Source organism: Crocodylus siamensis, chromosome 6 (assembly GCF_052110815.1).
Source record: "Crocodylus siamensis isolate JL-2025a chromosome 6, ASM5211081v1, whole genome shotgun sequence".
NCBI lineage: Eukaryota > Metazoa > Chordata > Crocodylia > Crocodylidae > Crocodylus > Crocodylus siamensis.
Genome location: NC_143400.1, coordinates 14,426,232 through 14,448,441, shown reverse-complemented (window position 1 = coordinate 14,448,441; position 22,210 = coordinate 14,426,232). Strand labels below are relative to the sequence as shown.

General features: G+C 45.9%; 1 protein-coding gene across 1 annotated transcript in view; it reads left to right on the top strand.

The window, feature by feature from the left end:
• The first annotated feature begins 268 nt into the window (after positions 1–268).
• Positions 269–22,210, top strand: part of OTUD7B (OTU deubiquitinase 7B) — a 60,546-nt gene continuing 38,604 nt past the window's right edge. Inside the window, exon 1 of the mRNA XM_090053038.1 lies at positions 269–447. The gene's annotated coding sequence lies outside the window, so the exon portion shown is untranslated. The remainder of the gene's footprint in view (positions 448–22,210) is intronic.

Here is a 22,210-nt window from a genome sequence, read left to right as displayed (position 1 = left end):
GAGACTCCCGGGCAATGGCCGCCCTGGCGGATGGACCAGTTTGGGAGGGTCGGGTCCCATAACACCTCCTCCTGCCCTTGCGCCCGGCGAGGGTCTTGCCAGCGCAGCACCCACCAATGCCACTTCGAGCCGAGCGCTCCCCGGGGGGGCGGGGGGGTCTCAGGAGGCTCCGCCCTGCGGACGCGCACGTGGCAGCCTGGCCCGGTCACGCCCCCAGCGGTGACGTCACGGGCCGGCCGCGCAGGCGTAGTGGGGCTGAGGGGCGGGGCCCGGCCCGGCCGCGTGTCCCCGCCAAACGGGTCCGGGCGGAACCGCGGCGGCCGCGGGGTTCCGGGCGGCGGAGACTGGCGAGCGGAGCACACCGCCCGGCCGCAGGCAACGCGAGCGGCGGAGCAGGCGGCCCGGCCTGCGGCCCCCGGCCCGGCCCCGCCGCGCCCAGCGCTCAGGGTAACGCCGCTCCGCCCCCTCCCAGCACCCCTCCCCCTCATAGCACCCATTCATAGCACCCCCACCCCTCTCCTGGCACCCCTCCCCAGCACCCATCATAGCATCTTCCCGCCCCCCTTTATAGCACCCCCCAGTTCCCCGCCCCAGGTGCCCCTGAGCCAAGTCAGCCCCCTCCCTCGATGTCTCTTGGGCCTGTCCCGACTCCCCCCTGGGGTGTTGTGCCCCCCCCCCAATCTGGGACCCACTTCTGAGCTGGGGGTCGTTCAGCTGCTCTGGAGCCCCCCGTGGCACTGGTTGTGGGGAGGAGGGGTGCTGTGAGCGCACTTGAGTCTGTGCTGTGGGGGGTGCAAGGAGATGCTGGTTGCAGACGGACTTTATTGGACAGGGATGTAAAGGGCACGAGTTCTCCTGGGCAGGAGAAGCCGCGCCGTTTCGGTGGTGCTGGTGTCTGTCACCTGGGGAGCAGGTGCTGGAGGGGCCTCCTGTAGCACGGTCCCAGGGTGATTGATCACAGGCGGCCCCAGGAGTGCCCAAGTTGCAGAAACTTCAGCAGCCCAATGATGGATGAGGCCCTGCGCTCTCTGCGGCCGTGGGGATTCGGTTCCCGGGATACCGCCCCTGGTGGTTTACTGCCCCTGGGATGGGAGAGACTCGCACTCTCCCTGCTGCTGCCCCTTCCCAGGCGTGCGCCGTCTGCTCTCTTCTCTTCTCATCGCTGGTTCATCTCTTGAACCAAACGAGAAGATCAGTCTTTAGTCTTGATGCTTTTCCCCTCTCTGCTCAGCTCCTGTTTTTGACAACTACAGCATAGTAACAGTTTACTGCCTGGCATGCCTTCAGCTGTGGGCTCAGTTCTGCTCTGGCAGGGAGGCAATCTGCGTCTCAGCCTTTCGTTCATACAGTAGATCAGATATTACTTACTGGTACCCGCAACGTGCTGAGTGTCTTGCATGCCAAGATGCAGGTGAGGTCCTGTCTAGAGGCTCTCGGGCCTGAGGTAGAAAAGATGCATGCACTCCAGCTTCTTTATTTTCCCTAATGATTATAATAAGAGATGTTGCATGACCTAAATAGATCAGTCATGAGCTTCTAGCAAACTCAGTTAATACCTTTCAGATACTGCTTATGAAGATCTTGGTATAAGGGAAGATCTCTAAAATGTGCATGTTTAGACTCTATTGCTGGGCTTGCTTTGAACAGCAGCATTTCGAAATTGTCCACCAAGTGTGTGTGATGTCCCAGACTGATGTTCATAATTGCAAAGCTCCTGTGCCTGAAGTCCCATGGTTGATCTGAACTAGCTCCATGAGGTCCCTGTTTTATTAGGACATTTCCCTGAGCAGACAGGACAAAGTCACTGGGGCCATGAGTGGACATTGGGGGTCTGCTTTTTCTGAGTTTATCCCAGAGTGGCCCCCAAAAGTCATATAATCCTGTGCCAAAGTTTTTTCCCTTTGTTCTTCAAGCTTGATAAAGAACACTGGGGCCTCAGGACTCCCAGCCCCCAGCCTGGCACAGAAGATATGGCTGCTTTGCATCTTGCAGGATTAGATCCGTTAACATAACAGATTTATTTTGGCTTTGTGTTTACCATTATGTCCAGGCCAAACCAGCTGTTTTGGTGACTTAGGACCCTGTAGAAATTAACTGCAAGGCAAAAAATCTAATGTACAAAGAAAGGGAGAAATCGGGAAGGAGGAAACCCCCTTCTCATATCATTTTCATGGAAAGCAATAATCTGAACTACCGTAGCACCCCTCCAGCCCCATCAGATGGCTCCCCATTGCATTTACAGCCCTGGCCCACAGAGCTTTAAACCAAAAAAAGACAAAACTGGTGTGGCCAGGAGGGGATGTGGGTAAAGACAGCAGGGGCAGGTTGGGTGGACTGGTTTATAAAAAGGTAAATAGGCAGGACAGTGATGCTGCTAGTTTCTGCTGGCAGCCTGCCTGCTCATTGGGCTATGGAAAAACTTGTCAATTTATTTTCATGGAAATACTTGCCTGGACAATTTATTTTCATCTGAAGCACTTACTCCTAATCAGAGTAGGATTACTGTTAACAAACTAGAAATCCATGTGCAGTTATTTCAGGGTGTTGTGGTTAAATGGGAACAAACTGCACAGTCCTGCTGGCTTGGTTGGAAGTCTCATACCTGCTCTTCTGAATGGCGTCTGATGCAAGAGAGATTCGGGTCCTGCTGCTGAGTGCAAGGGAGCAGCAGGGCTTTCCTTTGCTCTGCACCCTGTACATTGGGAGCAGATGAAGGCACTTTGGTGCCTTGAAGCCCTGCAGTCAGGTACCAATACAAGCTTCAAAACAAGTCCAGAGTCCTCGCCTCCTAATCCGGTGAAGGAAGGGAGTTACATGTCTTGCTCATTGGAGGTTACCTCATTGCAGCGCAGTGGATTCTGCAAGTGAACAGGCTCATGACTCACCAAATTCAGCTCTTGAGCAGCTTTGATGAACCCGTGCTTCAGGGGCCAAGTGTTTGCACTGATGTCCTGCAGTGGGAGTTGCCTTGGCATGTAATAACAGCACAAGTGTGGTGTGTGTTGTTGGGGGAAGCAGTGTTATCTACACCTGGGAATCAGGATTTGTGCTCTCCTGCTGCTGAATTGCTTGCTGTGCATCGGAGGAGCCATGCCTCATCTTACCTGTCTGTGAAATGGGGCGATGCTTCCACACCTGCTGAGTGTGATTAAGTGAAAGGAACTATGGAAGTGCTTATTAGCTCCCTAATGTGTTTCCCTTGCAGACTTACAGTGCAAAGGAAAGATGTTTTCCTACTTCTGGATTGCAAAACCAACAGTAGGCAAAGGAAAACCATCAGGTTAAGTTGGATGCTTGAGAAAGTAGAACTAATTGCCCAAAATGCTAGCTCCTAAGAATTTTAGCTCTGAAAATATCAATATTTTTGGCATCGAAATATGTTGTGTGCTGCTTTGTACATTGCTGAGTTTGGGGGAGTGGGTGGGGACATCAGTCTTCCTCTTGCTCATGATTTCTAGTTGGACTTTCTGGTGTGCATTGATTCTCTTCCCGTTGTGCTTTGGATAGTGCTGATCACGTATGTCCCAGCAAATAACAATGCACTGCAATGTTTGGGTTGCCAGCACTGCAGCTGGCTGTCTCTTCAGCTTGGAAATATTTGTCACTGCGACTGACTTTGTTAAATATCTTGGAGACTGTTCCTTTGGGTTCTGAGCTTTGTAAAAACCCTTTTTAAAAAACCACCCTCTTTCCCCCCCGGCCAAATTCTAAATTTCAAGCCAGATTTGGCTTGGCAGTATCAATGCAACTAAAGCTCCTGCTTTAAAAGCCAGGTATAAAAAAAATTAGCTGGCATGGCTGGGTTAAGTATTGGCAGGACAGGACTGCCCTGCAGAGTGGGACCTTATCCTCAGTCAGGGCTGTCCAGCTTTTGAGGGGCTTGGGGCTGCAGGCCCCCCCAGCTGCACAGTGTGTATGATATGCACCCTCTGGGTGCTGTGGCATTCTGTGCCATGCCATGCCTTGCTAAGTGCCCTCCCCACAGAGTGCACAGCCTGGACAGGATGGCACGCATGGCTCCTCCCTCCCTGCTGCATGACAGGGGACTTCTGCTGCCCTGCCCTGGTGTAAATGCTGTGTGGGATCTCCAAGTCCCCCAAGTCCTCTGCCTACTGGCACCCTCAACCAGAGGACCATGGTGCAGTGGTGGGGGCAGACAGCAGAAGCTGGAGGGGGGATGTGGAGCCGGGGACTCTGCCGGCAGCAGCAAGAGAGCAAAGGGGTGAGCAGTGCCCAAAACAGGAGTTTTTCCCCTCGAGGGCCACGTGCAGCCTGGGAATGGCAGAGCTGCCTTGTGGACCTGCCTTTGTCTGATATTTCACAAAAGGAGGCGCTCAGACTTCTTATTAACGTTTACCAGATTTCTTTACTCCTGAGGCTGGGGATGTGTTTGAATCTCTGTGTTACGCACATACCTCTTTAAAAGCGTGCTTCTCTGTGGACTGTCTTGTAGCTGATCCAACCACAAAGTCAGATGACTGTGCTTACGAGCCCCCCCGTCATTGCCGTCCTACTATGCTTGGGATGCAACGAAAACAGGATTATAACTTCACTGCAACAGGAGACACCAGTGTGGGGCTGGGGAGACTTGGACAAGCACTTCTTTTAGAAACCAGGGCCGGAGAGGACCTGTTAGATTCCATCTCGTTCACCCTCTGCCCGTGGCAGGCTTGTTTCTGGAGTAAATTTTCCAATGCTGTGTCCAGTCTTCTTTCTTTGGAAGACTAAATCAGAGTCTGATTTCTAGATATTAAATCCTAACTTTACCTCTGCTTACATTCATCCCACTTGTTCTTAATTATACCTGCTTGGACCATCCTAAAAAACTCCTTTCCTACCAATCAGGGCACTTTCTGAGCCAGCCCTGCACCATGTAGCTAGGCACGCGAAATACTTGCGAATAGTTCATCGAGTTTGGATGAACAAGCAGTGTATATTTAGATCTGCAAATCTGTTCTCAGAACAGGGTTCCATATCCTTAGATGTATTTCACTGCTTTTCTCCCAACCCGATCAAAACCCATAGGAGTTAGGTACCTTTGGAGGACCTTAATTGCTGTAGGTTTGAAATGTTGTTCTTATACAGAGGCTCCTCGTTCAATAATGGATCACAGCAGAACTGTATGTGAAGACAATGTCTAATTTCAGCTCTGTGACACAGCGGGATTGTGGTTTTGATGGTCAGTACTGTACAAAGCAATGCTGGACCAGTGAACAGATTTGTTTAAGTGTTTTAGTTCCCCCTCTGGCTCGCTGAAAGTTTTATGGTTGAGCTGTTTAGTCATCAATTACTCTTTAAGAGGGCTGGTAAACTGCATGAAAATATCCATTCTGAATAGGAAGATTCCTGAATCAGAAACACAGAGCATGTGAGAGGCAGTGCCTAATGGGTTGGTTAAATCTCTCATAGCCTGTTTGGCAGAGGTGCCAAGGGCTGGTTAGTCTCAGGGGAGGCCAGTGGGAACTGTCAGTGCTCAGCTCTTTTGAAAACCAGGCCGCTAAGGTTTCCAGCGTAAGCCTTCATTTAAGCAGGTGCAGTTGTTCCAATGCGGGTAGCCAGGTAGAGAGAGGTGTAGGTGTGTGTGGTAGGTAAGTGCCTCTCGCAGTTGGCTAAAGCAGGAGAAAGATTCTACCTGGACACGCTTGCTTGGCGTTTTAATTTCCATAATGCTCTGTAGCTGCCATTAAGAAACAGCATTTCAGTTGTATCCGGCGTTATTCACAGGTTGTGTGGTGTGTTTGAAGGCTGGAGCAGAGTACAAATGTATGAGTGCATCTGGACCACGAGAAGGGCTTTGCCCATGCTTGGGAACACAAGAGCCAAAACTGCATAAGCTGCCTTTGGAGGGGTTTGGATTCAAAGTAGTTTGCAATGTTTTTACAGTGTGTATGTTCTTTGAATCATGCTCTAACATATTTGAAAAAAGGTGTAATTCTGTAAATGTTCTCTTCCCTGGACAGCCCTGTGAGTTGCTAGAAACTCAATAGTATGTGAGGCTTTAGAGTGAAACTGAATGGTTCAAAATTCTGCCTGCTTTTCATAGAACTTACAGCAATTTCCCCAGGGGGTAGGAGCGCCCTGGGCCAGTCGTGCCTCCACCCCGAAGTGATGTGATTCCCGTGTGCTGTTGTGACTGGCTGCCATCCGTCACCCCAGAGGTAGCAATTTATAGTTTGTGTGGTGTTCTGGTACCCCTTTGGGTTCATCTTGCCCATGTTGCTTTGTGCGTATGAAAGGCGCTAGGTACATTGCTGAAGTAAAGCTTGAAAATTAGTCACTAAACACTTATGCTTTGTTTGCAGTACTAAGCATTGCACTCTCATAATTCATTTTTAACATAATGCAGCACAGGTTGAAACTTAAATACTCTCTATTATTTAGCAATTACTTTGCCTCAAGAGGTTTGAGCCCTAAGGCTAACTTGATGGGAGAGATGTAAACCTTTTTGGAAGCAGAATGAACAAATAAACTGAAGGGTAAAGTCATACTGGGTTTGCTGGGTGCTGGTGACTGGCAGGACCTCAGAGGCAGTCACTCAGCTCAGTGCATGTTCAGAGACCACTTCCCTTTTTCATATTGTTTTGAGGTTTGACTTCGAGACTTTGAGGCGCGATTGTTCTGAAATTTCTCACGCTCTGAGTCTGAAATTAGGTGAGTGTTTTTCATTCCAGTGCAAAGAGAGAGGAAAAGCTAGCTATGGTGACTGTGACTTTAAAAATAATTTCTACCAAAAAAAAAAAAGGTAAATTACCTGCATTTAAACAGAAGCTAATTTCAGTTTTAAAAGGGATCAAAACTGTTTGCTGAAGCAAGACTGCCAAAAATGCCACAGCGCTACTTGTGCAATGTGACACGCATATGTTTTTTTGAGTCGCTGTCTGTGGTTAACAAAAAAACCTTTCCTTTTTTTTTCCCCCCTTCCTTTTCCCCAGTGTCTGGCAACTTCATTGGAGGAGATAATACAGCTTGTATGTCTCGGGGCACAGCCTTTGCTGGGAATATGGATACTGATGGGGTTTTGGTAATAGGAGCAGGATTGGTTTCATGCCTCGGGGCTTCGTGGTACTTTCTGACTACAGGATGTTGTCTTTGCTTAGGGAAAACCATTCTGAGTCTTGAGCATACTGGCAGAGCTCGGAAAATATAATAAAGGCTTTGGGTCACTTCAGGCTCATTCTCTTCATGTCCACTAAGCCTGGCTTTTCACATTGGCTGTTTTCAGTTCCATGCAATAGTTTAACCAGCGTCCTGCATCAGGCAGGTAAATATGGTTTAGGAAGGTGGAGAGACCCTATCGACCAGAGCAAATTGTGGCAAAAAGTGGGAGCCTCATGGAAAGACTTATTTCCTTCTAGATCTGCTCTGTTTGGAAGGAGGCCACCCAAGTGGCTTGCCGTGCTATTAGCTATTCTGATAAGGCTTATTAGGTAACAAGCCAGGGTTCACTCAGCACAGGTGTTTGGCTGGCAACGGCATTGAAGTCTCGCCTGCCTTGCCTCGGGATTGCATCATGAATGTTTCATTCCAGCAGGCTGTCGATGCAGGGCCACGGAGACCAGGTAATGGGAGTGGGGAAAAGAGGGAGGAACTTCAATATCCCGCCCAGCAGCGAAGGCAAGGTCCAGATCGAATGCAGGCTTTGGGGCTTAGGGCTCTGAAGGGCTGGGCTATAGCACTGCGGCGTGCACAGGCTCCCCTGGGAAAGGACTTCTCAGGGCAGGGCCGTGTTACCTCCCCAGGGCGATTCCTTCCCCATGACTGTACATTGCGATAATGGAGAACACAAATATTGCACTCCTGCAGCTCTGTTCCTTAACTAGTGCAATCGATTCCTCTGAGCACGTTGCCGGTGAAGCCGCAGGGCAGCTGCCAGGAGGATCCTGTTTCAGAATTAAAATAATTTTTGTTAATATTCAATGCTCTCTCTTAACGCATGGCAGTTGTCTCCGGCGCTGATGTTCCGTTACTTTAAAGGTACATTTGCATTTTAGTCCCTTCCTGTCTGAAGCCGAGCCAACCCTTTGCTCACACTTGAAGCCTTGTAGCACCACTGCTGTTATAGCGGGGTTGGGGTTGAGGGACAGAGAGATGAAGCAACTTCAAGGTTATAAATTTATAACAGAAAAGGGAATATAACCCGAATGGCCTGCCTCCCAGCCCCCTGCTTCTGCCCCTAACCTGTGCTTTCTGCTATCTGGGAAGGTCACTCAGTTCATCTGGGGGAAGGTGCATGTCATTATTAGATCCAGCCTTTTGAGGCATTTCTTTGGAAATATTATTTGGGATTTTGCAAAGGCCAGCAGCCTAGGACTGCCTTCAAGATCAATGTGTACATGTTTAACCTTGGCAGGGCTGTGGAAAACCACAAACTACCCCTCCCCCCCTTTTTTAACCCAGTAAAATTCAGATTCTTAAGCGGTTTTGGTCTCACTTCATCTTTCTGTACATCTTTACAGCATCTATTTGGAGCCTGAGAAAACTCTTAGGTGTTAGGTTGCAGAACTAGTGTGTTGGGTGCAGGCACTGCCAGGTCCTTCCTAATGCTCCATGGGTTTTGTGCTGGCAAGATGCTTATTTCAGTGTAATACTTGGCTCATTACGCTCTGGAAGTCACAAAATGAATTGCCTCAGATGTACTCTAACTTCACATGTTTGTTCATTTATCCTATGGTTTGCACTTTTAATTCTGTCTCTCCCTTTCTTGCGTCTATTTTCCTGTTATAGCCTAAGATATTATAGAGCAGAGACTTTGCAAAGTTGTATTTGCATTTGCTGTCACTCACAGTGAATTCATTAGTACTGGGATTTTTAAAATGTATTTTGTCAGTAAATGGTAAATGCAAGCGGTAGCTTGAAATGGTCCTAAACCACTAGGATTACTGGTGAGGTGTGTGTACGCCTGTGCATATACAGTTTAATTCTGTGGTGGTGCTTTGAAGGTTTCAGAAATAGCTCCCTCCTTCAGAAAGCCTGGCTGGCATGAAATGTGCCTTATAAATGACCGCAAAGCTCACTTTTCTTTTCTTTTTTTGCTTTAGTCCTGCAAGACGCAAGACAGATCGGTCCAGTTTGTACTCTGAAATGCACACTCCCGTACAGAGAGAATGTAGCTTCAGTGCCTCAGGAAAGGGCACAGTTTAGCTCTGTTTCAGATGATATTTATATGCTTGCCTTCTGCTCCATCCTTTAGAAAGACGCTCCTCTTCACTGTGAATTTTCATAGTGCATTAATGAAAGACTTAACCTGTTTGCACACAGTTTGTGTTAGGATTGGCTTGCTGGTAGGGTTGTCCCAATGGCAGCAAGTTCCTATTGCAAACCGAATATTAATGGCTTGTTTTCCCAATAGATCAAGAGGAACAAATATGTTGGGGTTTGTATCTTTAAAGCACTTTATGCCCAGCACTAGGAGCTGTTGCAAATACAATCATGTCTTTGCAACCGAAATAACACCTCCTCCAAAGGTGCCTAACTTTTCAATACCTTCAAGCCATAGCATAGGTGTCCTGCTGGCAAAATATATATGGATATAACAAAGTTGTGTTCCACTTGGTATGAACCATAAGTGGCAACAGCACTTTTACCTTGATGCAAGAAGGCTCTTCCAGTCTGGCTAAGCCAGCGCATTTTGTCTGCTTGAGGCCTGGCCTAGTTACAGTGCATTGTGGTATATTTTTGTGGTATTCTGGCACTCACCCTTGTACTCTGCAAGACCAGTCTGTGGCTTTTAACCATTTGAGAATTCAGCTATATTTAACTTTGCCATGATCGTGGCTGAGTCACTGGGGTTTTTCACTTCCTGGGTTTGCTTTTAATTTCAGTGTGCCTGCCGTATTATTTTTAGATGCCTAACTATAGGTGGGTATGAGGCAACCAGATAAGCATGTTTTGTCATGTAAAGGGAGTTGCTTTTGAGCCTGGTTGTTACCAAATACAATCCTGTCCCTTCTTCCAGGCACTGGTGGCACACACCTGTGGAAGGATGATTGTCTTGTATGCCCTGGCTTTACCTAGGCAGGCTAAAAAGAAAGTTTTTATGCACTCTAGTACTATCCTGTGTTCCTGCAGGTGGTTCTTACCTCAAATTGAAACAGCTGACTACTTGAATCTGGGGGAGGACCTATGATTAATAAACTCAGAAGGCAGATGGCACTTAGGAACATCTGATTCATACAAATTGTCTTTCAGCTCCTATTCAGAGATTAACAGCTACTAAACCTGTTTGTGTTCGGAGCTGATTGCCCTAGCTCCTCATTTAAATGGCTGTGGCAGGATATGATTACAGCTGAAGTTGACATCTCTTTTGCACAGGTAGATACCCAGTCTAGATAGATGAATGGAGGCATTTAAATTTAGTGATAGATGTAGGTGTTCCTTGTGTGATATGAGGCTTTCACTTTCTCAGTGTCTACAGTATTGTTTGTGCAAGCTGCTTATGCTTCAGAGCTACGCATGACTCAGTATAACCGTAATTTTGCGTTGAAGCATGGGGAACACTACAGCTTTGGTAGCTATATCCCAAGTTTTGAACATCAAACCTATATTGAAGTACTGCTAAATGTATTGTATTATGCCTTTGTGGTGAGGGGAATAGGGGGAAAGCCTTAGCTATTAGTATTTTGAACTATCACAACTTAAACTTGGTACAGGATCAAGTGATGAGCCTAACGGAGAAACGGGCAGTGCCTAGAGATGGTGTAGGTCTTGCTGAGTCCATCTTCCACCCATTGAATATTTATGATCAATAAATACATCTGCATGCAAGCCTCTTCACCACCTAGAATAGTTATATAATACTTTGAGCCTGGTCCTACTCAAATCCTGTAAGAAACAGACTTTTGCGTCTGGGCTGGGCACTGTGAATGCCGTCAGGTTGGGAGGACACAGTTCTTTGGGTAAATCTGATATCTTTTATTCAACCAGCTCAAATAGTTGGAAAAATTCTTCTTTGCAAGCTTTCCAGTACAAATACCCTTTGTCAGGCTGAGGAAGTGTCTGCAGTTGGTCTGCACTCTTCCTGGATGGAATGAATGGTAAAGAAATCAGGTTGGGAATCTACATGCCCCCTTTTAACACCGAAGGGAACATTTGAGTGGGCTTGAGGTGAAAGTAGGCCTTTTGGTCTGCTGTTGCCACTTAGGCTTACCCTCAATCATAAAAGACAAAGCGCAGGGTGCCTTTATTTTTTTATTTATTTTTTTAATCCTCAGCAAAAGAGAACAAATTCCTTGGGCTAGGATTGAACAGGTGTCTGCTTAAACAAGTGACCTGTTCTCTTGAGCAAGCAGGAAAGCACCCTGCAGCTGCTGCTGGAGCGCACCTGTTGTTCACTGCTGGTTTCATAATCGGTCACTTTTATTTTGAGACAAAAATGTTTATTGAGCACTTTCAGGCACCTGATCTGTAACCCTGACTTGCATGATTAGGCTTGTCCACCTGAGACTGTGGCTGCTGTCTGCTCCTGGCTTGTTTTCTTTGGCTATAAAATTGCATCCTTGTCTTCTATAGCGGTCTCCCTTTTAGCATCACTTGAGAAACGTCTTGTGCCCTTAAAATACACATGCACTTCCCTTCTCTGGAGAAGCGGGGGGTTATGGTCGGGCAAGAAATAAATATGAGGCTATGTTCTTTTTTCTTGCAATGTTTGTTCCAAAAGTAAGATTATACCCCTGCTTTATACCCCCTATACAACTAGCTAAGATTATACCCCCTGTATAACTTGCTATGGTTGCCCAGTTGTCTGAGTCTTTTACAAATTAGCTGAATTATTGTGGTTTGCAGATCATTGTTTAAAGAGGTGGGTGCTTGTGGCTGGTAAAAGTACAGCTGCCAGTTCAAATCTCCAGTGTTTTCCTTCCACATTTGCACACGATTGATACGATATCTGGTACATACCATGCTACACAAACCAGTCTGCTTTGATGCTAAGCGCAAACCTAGAAACAGTGTTTGGAAACGCAGGTTGGCGTGTGGCTGTTTTAATTTGACAGACGACAGCGACAAGGACAAGTCCAGTGGCCTAGGCGTCAGGCCTGGGGACTCTGCTGTTCCTTGCAGAAGAGTTACGTAGCGCCACTGTCATCTTTCTTTGCATGAACAAGCTGTACCACAGCTCAGTCCCTACAGGGGCCTGCTCTCATATAAGACACAGGATGGACTTCAGTACTGGAGTGAACTTCTAGATGCATACAGCTTTCTACACAGTTAAATTGTTTTCCAAAATATTCATGACTTGCCTAAATGCAGCCACTTCTGGGGTGAAGCTCTAACAGCACCCAGAAACATTACTCAGGGGTTGGAAAGAGAATGCAGAGAACTGCATATTCACTTGAAACTGCCTGGGGTGGAAAGAGGAAATTCATTTTGCAAGTATGGGCTGGTAGGTTGGCATTGGCACCCTTTGTTGGCGAGAAGGCAGCTGAAGGAATTTGACATAGAGGCTCTGGCCACCAGTAGTGCTTACCTTTCCATGTGAACTGTGCCTGCGATGCTGAGCTGGGTGGGATGATAGGGGCCAGCTTTCTTGGCAGGTGTCACAAATTAGCCCCACACCCTCTTCAAGTACCACTCCAATACTGTTCATCTGCCTGGTCTGCTGCTTTGTTTTTTGCTCCCTGCCCTGTGCCCCTGTCTACTCTGCTCTTCTGCTTTCTGTTCCTTGCTCCAAGCCCCCTGTCTGCTCTGCTGCTCTGCTTTCTGCCCTATGCTCCCTGTGCAGTCTGTTTCTCTGTTTTCTACTCCCTGTCCTATCTCCCTTTCTGCCTCCTGTCCCCTTCCCAATCTGCCACAACTGAGCTAAGTGCATGGCCACACTCTGCACGGGGAGTGGGTCTGTTCCAGATGTGAGCAGGACTTTTTTTTTTTTTTCATTCTCCTTAATTAAAAAAAATAAAAGCCCAAGCACTTACAATGTCTGTAAAGGACTGCCTCTGAGCTTTATGGGGACTCTTGATCCAGTGCTTGTTTTGACCGGCGGCCTCTAGAGACCAGGCTAATTCATTGGTTCACAGCGTTGCTTCTATCCTGCTCCCTCCCTCTTACTTACATACGTTTCAGTATGCGATGCTAAATAATGTATGATTGGAGGCAACTCAGCTTCCTGCCGGGGTGGAGATTGGTGTCACCGTGTCACTCGGGAGGTATGACAGCTCATGGAAGAGGGTACAATGTGTTAAAAATGTAGCAATAAACTCCGTTCTTCTGTGCTCTGGACAGTGTCAGAGTGATTCCTGAATCACGCTGAAACCATCCCTTCGCAGCTCTGTGATGAAACATGGAAATTCCTTTCCAAATCTGATGTATAGTTCCACACCAACTGCCAAAACATGAACGAATAACAAGTGGAGGAAGTATTAGTAACCTTTACTCGGCTGCTTTCCTCATTTGTGTTGGTTTAAGAACCACCCAGTTACATTCTAGAAGTATTTCATTTTCTTTTCGGTGCTACTAATAATCCTTCAGTTCAGGCTGAGCCTAATAGCAAGACACAGTTCTACTCTGCTGGGATCCTGGCACGCGTGTCCATTAGGATCTAACCTACAAAGTTGGAGAAGCTGCTGAAGCTCGACTGATGCACTGGCTGGAGCCCTTAGCATCCCTGCATCCCTCCACCCTCTTAAGCAGCAGGGGATTTAAATATGGCAAAAGGCTTGTCTTTGTGAGGACGATGCGTGCAGTTCACACCCTACCTACGTTTTACCTAGGGAAATCACAGTGGAAAAGCCTGTTACAATCAAGCCATAAGTTCTTTAAAAGGTCTTTGCTATGAGAAGCGGGCAGGCCCCTTGATAGTGGTAACTTGCTACTATAATTCACACTCAGAAGTAGTAATAGTCAAGTCGACTTGTGGGCAGGGGTCATTCTTCAGTGAATCCCAGTTTTTGTTTGGTATCAAACCAGCCCAACTCCTGTGCCCTGGGAGAACAGGGCTTACTTCCTCAGGTTTGCTTGACTTCTGGAGAATTGTCTGGCCATGTAAGTAGGAGGCCTAGTTGCAGACGCACGAGTTCGTTCTTGGCTCTGCTTTTAGCACTCCGTGACATCTCGCTTGTCTGCTTCCCATCTGTAAAGTAAGACTGCAAATACTTGCCAGCGTTTCATAAGGGTGAGGCTTAATAACTAGCCTTTTTAAGAGCATTTTACTGGCATTAGGTAAGTAACCATCACAGCATCCCTAGGAGGTAGGTATTTTAGTCATCCTGACTGATGTCTGTAAAGAGGTTGGAGATCTGCATACATGGGCCTAAATATACATTTTACGAGGCAGTCCACTCTTAACCCTTGGTAGGGTCAAGCTAGGTTCTCGCATCAGAAGCAGATATTTCAAATCACTCCAAAATCCTCCTGTCTCCGCCTGCTGTCTTGAGGGATCAGGTGAGTATGGCCAGTTTGGGGTCAGATGCATTGAGGCTTCTCAAGATACAGCCATCCCTAAAAAGCAATCTGGTTTGCATGTGTGTGTGGCCTGGACAAGCGTATTTAGCATCGGTTTAACTTGGGGTTAAATTATAGACCAGCAAAGGTGCAAAAGAACTTTAAAAGAAATGGTACCGTTGTGGTAACCAGACCTTGGTAAGCTGTATCGCAGCTCTGGGTAATAAGGAGCAGACACTCTAGGTAGTCCTACCCATTTACAGTGAATACCAAGAGTGATAAAATTGAGCCATAATTCAGCTCCAGCTTTTTAGAAAGCTGCTAATGAAGATTTACCGTTTTCCTAGAGGTATCCTGGGACACTTTAGCCTCTCCATAGCTGCCAGCAAGCAGCCAGCTAAATTTATTGCTGCGACCTGTCACGTTGACACGTGTATTTTGGGCATCCGAATGGAAGGCAAGCAAGATAGAGGAGCTGGAAATAAAAACACAGGAATTGCAGAGAATTACATTAATTTGGAAGCACGCTGCCAGTGCCTGATGTGCTGATGCTCAAGCTGTGTTTTTTTTGTATGTGCCGTTTCCCAGAGCAGACGTGAAGATGCACCTATGTCTTCATTCTTTCCTTCAGAGCAGATCAGCAGTGATGGTAAGGCATTGTGCCGCAGACTGCTCAAAAGCAAATCAGCCTATTTTAAGATCACAGCAAAGTTGCTAGTTACCAGGTGAGCTGCGGTCACCCGACGTTTAGAGAAAAATATTCTTCAAGAGAAAGGAAGAGTCAGGCAGCTGTCGGCCATCCTCATATTAGTTGCTTCCAGTCTTCAGCAGAGTTCAGTGGCTGATACGCTCACTTTATAGCATTCAAAATTGTACTTTACAGCATTCAAAATCTGGTTGAGGGGAGAAGGGAATTTGTGCCAGCTGGGTTCATTTTGAAACTGGAGGGTGCTACTTTCCTGCTGTTTGGCATGGGGCAGATGTCTGGCGATTCAGAGGATTCAGTGCTTAGCTCTGAAGGAAATGACTCGCGATCATTGCTTGAAATGTCATGTTGGTGAACCCTGGAAGAGCTAAATGTCTTGCCCAGACCTGGATGGTACAAGCATTTGCCTCCAAAGATAGGCTTCCTTCTTAAGAAATGGTTAGCAGCCTGATTCGTCTCCTGTCGCTCGTGTTTTGCACGCATAGTTCAGCCTGTGCATCATCACAAAAGAGGCGTTGAACTTTGCACATTCCTAACAGTCTTGGACACTGGTATTTTTTGTCTTGTTGTTTTTTTTTGTTAATGACTAGTTATACACAATTCGAGGAAAGCATTGATGCTATTCCCAGTCGTCCGAAGCTGGGTTTTTCTGTTCATCTCAAGGGCTTCATCTGTTGAGATACTGGTGCTGGAGTTGCTGGGCCAATGATGGGACATTTGTTTCCGTAAGCTTCTCCTCTTTGCAGATTACCTTATTGCTTTTTGTTTCAAAGTAACATGTAATGTATAATTATATTCTCCCCCTATTTTTTTTTCTTTGAAGGTTGGAACAGTATATTTCAGACAAGTGTTATAGGCGTGGCAACACCTGTCATATACTGAAACGAAAAGCCAAGTTCTGGAGAAGGGTGAAACTTTGATAGGAAACTTCTGCTGTAGGTACATGGTGTTTTCCTAACAGGTCAAGCATCGTGTGCTCATGTACCTTGTATTAAATCAGGTGTGGCCAGCCTGTAGCATGGGTAGCATATGGCAGATCAGGGAGGGAGCTGGCAGCACAGTGGCAGGTAGGGCCAGAGAGCAGAGCAGCAGCTCAGGCATGGAGCAGAAAGCAGGGCAACAGATTGGGCAGGAGAACGGGATCAAAGTGGCATTTAGGGAGGGTGTGAGGCTAATTTGTGGCACACCTGCCAAAAAGGTTGGGCTCCACTGTGCTAGATAGGTCCTAGGTTCTGAAACTGAACTTTTTAGCGAAGTTCATTTTGTGTCGGATCCTGAGGATGCATATAAAAAGATTGGTGTCTGTCATACTGCGTGCTCAGCCAGGGCTTGGCTAATGGAGGAGGGGGAAATGCCCAGGTAAACCATCTGCTGCTGTTCTGAAGGATGACCAAGATGAAAGCTGCTTTCCTAGGGGCATTGCTCTCTGCTTCTAGGGGAGAGCATCTCCCTGCAAGTCCCTGCTCTAGTGGGATGGAAGATCCTTAGCTTATGGCATTCAGTCAGACCAGTTGTGGAGTACCTGAACTGGTGGGGTGACTTGCTGCATAAGCTGTGAGCAATACAGAAAAGGTGAAGGAAAATGAAGGTGTTTAAAAAATGCCGTTTGTGCAGATTTTGCATCCTCTTCAGATGGGAGAGCATGACCACATTCTTGGGATCCCACTGTGTTTATAACTTGCATTAATGAACAGTGAAGAAGCATTGCATCATTTTTGTTAGAGAAGTGTGTAAGGTGGTTTTTCTCAAACTTGCCTTTTGTGGTGACCCAGCCGGCAGGGTTCACGGAGCACAGGCAGCAAAACTGTGCTATTGGCAAGCAGCGCATCACTTGGGACACAGAGCAGTTACAGAAGTAGATGCAACTAACCATGATCCTTTAATACGCTTGTGAATTAACGTCAAGAACAAAAAGTGAGTACAGCAAATGTGAACAAGTCATTTGAGGGCAAAAGATCCAGGCTGGGAACTCATGAAAACAATGCAGACTAGTGACCCAAAGTAGCAGAGGCTGTAACATCCCGTAACACTCATACTGCCTGGCTTTTGGTTCTTCATTTAACTGTTACTCTGATCACTGCAAGGCACTCATCTGTTTGCTAAAATATTGATGGCAAAAGAGGTATAAAGTGCAGTTGAATATAAAGAAGCGCATGTATGTGTAGGGGTGTAGGTTGTAGCCATGTTGGTGTAAGGACATAGGCAGACAAGTTTCTTTGCGTGAATCTGATATGTATGTGCAGGAACATTTGTAGAATGTAGAAGACCCCATGTTTTCCCTGAGAAACTGGAAAATGGGGTTTGGGTTTATGGCAATGACAGATCTGAAGAGCCAGTTGTTATTATCACAGTAGCATCCAAATTATGAGTTATGACGAGGTTAGACTATGGATCTATATAGCAGGGTTTGGCTAAGGATGATCCTGCCTCAGGTAGGGGGTTGGACTAGATGATCAGTGGAGGTCCCTTCCAACCCTACTTCTCTCTGATTCTACGAACTGTAGAAAGACGCCACAAATCGGTTGCTGCTTCAGATGGCTTGCACTGTAAAATCACTTCAGACAGCATTATGGCATCTGAGGATAAGCAAGCACTACATAAACCTACTTGCTGCTTTAAGTGTATAGTTGGATATCTTATGCCATTCAAATATAAATGCTTTTATAGCAAGCGGAGCCCATTTACTGCCTAGATGGTCTCTAGCAATCTGTGTTAAATGTATGCTTCCAGCTGATGGATGATAACCTCCTGGGTTCAGTTGAGAAGGAAATCTTTTGTGAATAGGGCCACCGTCTGGGGAGAAATCAGTACATTGCATCTTGCAAAAGAACATCTGCAGGATTTGTAAGTCTTAATCTGAAGCAGCACCACTGTCTTGGGAAGTTGTTACTAGGCCTGTTTTCAGACAGAACTCCTGCCTTTTTCCACCTGAAAGAACCTGGTGCATCTGCCTGGTCTAGTGCCAAGATAAGCCCATAGGCTATGTACCTCTGGTGTCTGTATTGGTGCTTGGCTCCAGTCCCAGACATCTATTTCCAAATATTTTCCCCCAAGGTGCCATTGTGATGTGCTGTTGATAACTTTACCCACGCACTTATCTGAGATCCTTTGGGCAGAGAGCCTTGTCCCAGTGCCAGAAGAGTGGGGAAGAAAGCCTTGCTTCTAGCCAAGGAGTTGTTAGGAGGAGATATGGGAGGTTGGGAAGAGATATGGGAGACCTATCGCAATGGTGGTTGTGAAGACATCGGAAGGACTTCTCACCTGGTGTATGAAACTCCCTGACTGTCTATGCAGGGCAGTCAGGTATGGATCCTTGCTGATGCTGGGCTCCATTTGAACCAAGCTTAGACTATTCTAACCTGAACCTTGTTTAGGCAAGACTTGCTTACTGACTTTTTGGCCTAGTTCTCCATCATGCTAAGGCCCCTTTTGCATAGCTCTGGCAACACGCCAGAAGCTTTAATACGGGCAAAAGTTTTAGGATAGTGTCACGGACATAACTTTGGATATAAATGTAAACCAGAATAGCTGAGCGGGTACCAGGTCTTGTATACACTCTCATGTGCTTAAGTTGTATTACAGTCTCCTAATAAATTCTTGGTGACCTTCATGCTTATCCTATGTGGAGATCAGGGAAGCAGTCCTCATCACCTTACCCCACTGTGCCCTTTTGTGTCTGTGATGCACTTGTGTTTCCTGTCCTGCATTTCACAGGAATTGAAAACCAAAATTAGTTTATCACTGTCAGATCATCTTTCTAGTCATACTGAGGCTAACAACCATATTTTGTCACAGATTACACACCCCAGGTTATAATACGCACCTTGTTTTTGAAGGGCAGAAGGAAGAAAATAAGACCTTTTCTTGTAGCAAGTAACTGAGTAGCAGCAGCCAGGGAGTGCATTGCTGCAGATTTTACTTTTGCGTAGAAGTGGCTCGTTCAGTATTGGAGGCATAGACTTTCAGCTTTAGGACCATGACCGATGCAAGCTGAATACCTGCGTAATGAAAGGTATGAACAGCTTTTTCTCCTGATTCATTTAAACAAATACCAGAGGCTCCCCAGTGACTGTAACTGGATGTAAATCAGGTCTACGTTGTTTGATCTCACTGTGATAATAATCCAAGTGCAAGATAACCAGTTTTAAACTATTTGTGTTCACATCTGTGTTCGCAGCAGCTTTCACTCAGAAGGTTGGTCTGATTTTTGTTAAACCAATACAATTTGTGCATGTATACAAGTGGTTAAATGGAGCTGGCATTCGCCAGGCATAACACTCTGGTAACTGGGTCTCCCAGCAAGGGGACTTTCTATAGTGAAAGGGCCATAAACGAGGCATCCTTTGTAAAAGGTGAAATACCGGGGTGGGCAATAAAGAAGACACAAAGCATGGTGTCATACGATAACTTATTAGAGTAACGGCTCCAGTAGGTGTGAATGTATCGGCTCCAGAAATATGGATTTTCATTTCCAGAACTTTTACAATTTGCAATCTCCTGTGCGTGATGAAGGGTGCCTGTGCTTGAAAGCTTGCAGATAAAGAATTTTTTATTTTTTTTTGCAGATATCTACTTCTAATAAAAGAGATTACCTCTGCCACAAGTTTTGATTCCTTTTAGCTCCAGAAGGCACCCAACAGGTCCATTAATCTGAGTGTGCAGATAAACTTTGACTTGTTAGGAACTCCTCTGTGCTGTGTCTTGAGCGTGAGCAGAAATCTTTTCATTGGAAGCAGTTGCAGCATTAGCTCAGCGAGTGAATCAGGTTAACCTTTGATCTCCTTCATGACTTGATCTCCATCCCTAAGGCATTGCAGGGAGGAACTTCAGGAGGCAGAAACCATCTGCTTAATGTTTGGACTCTTAAAGGGAAACAAGGATTTCATCTCACTTTGAAGGCTGGGCTCAGTGGCTGGGGCAAGCCAAGGGTGGGGCAAGTGATATCTCAAATACTCCCAGAGAAGATCTGCTCCTCTCTGAAGCATTAATGCACAGCTGAGAGATGCTGAAGGGAACTGGGACAGTTTATTTTCACAGTGTAGCTTTTGCAAAACTTTTAACAATGACAGTAATCCCCTGCAAAGTAATAAATGCAGTCCCATAAATGAGCATCCAGATAGCATAGAGTAGTACTTGGTGCCTAATGCATCTTGCAAGCAACTGCCAGCACTACAAGCATCATAAATAAGAAACCTCAGTTAACCTTTGGTTTAATGTTGTTTTTACTGCCAGTAGGAAACTCTACTTGTATTCAGTGACTGAAACAATCTTATCCCCTATATCACCATCTAAATACCTTCATACAGGTAAGGGGGAGGTGGGTTTTAAAATCAACAAGCAGTTGATTTTAAAATCTGAATAGGAGTTTGGTGAGGGTCTAGGATAACTGTACAAATATCAGGCTCCAGAGTGGTGCATAGATGACATGTCCATTCATCCACAGCAGCATTTCCGGACCTTATCTGCCTTGATGAAAGGATGGTAACCTCCCTTCTTCATCTTCCCCATAGCAACAGGAAAAACACAAGTGTGTGTGTGTGTGTGTGTGTGTGTGTGTGTGTGTGTGTGTGTGTGTGTTACAAATATAAAACCCAAACAGAGGAGGGAGAGGATGTGTCCTCCTCCGAGCCCTTAAAATACGTTTCAGCAGTTCATTATTGCATCTTCTGAATTGTGACTTCCATCTGTGTTGCTCATTAGTGTTGAAATATTGACATTTTTGTGTAAGAGGGAGTTTTCGAGGCAGCTGTAAATGCCAGCAGTTAATTAGTATAGGCCGTTTCCCCCTCTCCTCCTCCCCCCCCACTCCCCCCGGTAGCAGACCATAGGTTTGCTATATACGCTTTAAAAAATTGCTGAAACTGTTAAAGGAAACATAAATTGTTGCAAACAAAGATAATCTCATCTGATCCCATTTAAGAGCTGGGTAAACAGCAAATACAAGCTTTAGATTGCACGCTAAGATCATATGCACAACAACTAATATGCTAGAGCATTTTCCCTTTCTAATCTGTATTTCTGTCCGACCATAGCCAAGGTCTCCATCCTCAGTAAGAGAACTGTCACCTCTTCACCCTCCGTTTGCATCTGGTAAAATTAGTACAGCCTTCAAAGGAAGATCGCACAAATGATAAAGAAGTGGCTTTTCTATGTGTGAAGTGAATGTGCATTGCGATTTGCCAGGCTAGAAGGTATCTGGAACGGTCCGACAGTCTTTAAATCAACAAAGTCAGGAAATTCCACGTTAATTTGTTGCCTTTATGTCGTCGTGCGGTTTTTGCCCATCTTTAGTAATAGGCCAGGAAAGAGCAGTTTTTAGGCCTTTCTAATTTGTTGCCACACTCCAGCTTGGAATTATTATTTTTTTTTTTAAACTCTTCCCTGAAAAAAGCAGCTTTTAAAATAGCCCCTGAAACACAGCGCTGTTTGATCTCGCCTGAGTATTTGCTCGGTCCAAACTTCTGTGGATGGTGCAGTTTTTTGATTTCTCCCTTCAGGAATGTAGTAGATCAGGATTTCAATGCACACACCTATATGTGTCTCTTCAGATCTGCAGACCTGCTTAAATGTCATTTATTAAGACATTGCCTCTGGACTTCAGGTTTTTAGAACCAATTGTTTCTTGCATTTGACTTTTATAAGGAGATAACTGTTAAGCCTTTGGAATGGGGTTTTTATTTGTGGGGGGAGGAGGAAGGGACGGGTTTTGTGCATGTACTAATTTCTTTCAGAAGCCTGTCATTGAAGACAGTGGTGATTTGATCGGCAGAAAGAGATCTTGTGTGGAAAATCATGAAGTCTGCCAAGCTGATTTTCATATTTCCGCTGTACTGAATTATGCTACCGCTGCCTTTATTAGGTGGATTTGAAGGGTCCTTCTAATTAGCAAAGTCTTCCACTTAAATTTTGCAGTCGTACACTGGCTATTTTCCACCTTGAGTGCTTTTTTTCTTTTTAAAATGCACGTTGAATAAAATATTCTATCTCATGCCAAGTTGGAGGGGTGAGTTATTCCAGTGTGAAAGCAAGGTAACTTTTTAACCTGAAAGGTGGTTTTTTGTTTTGTGTAGATGACATCCACTAATGAAGGCATTTTGTTCTCATTCTTCCTTTTATTTTTTTTCTTCTTGA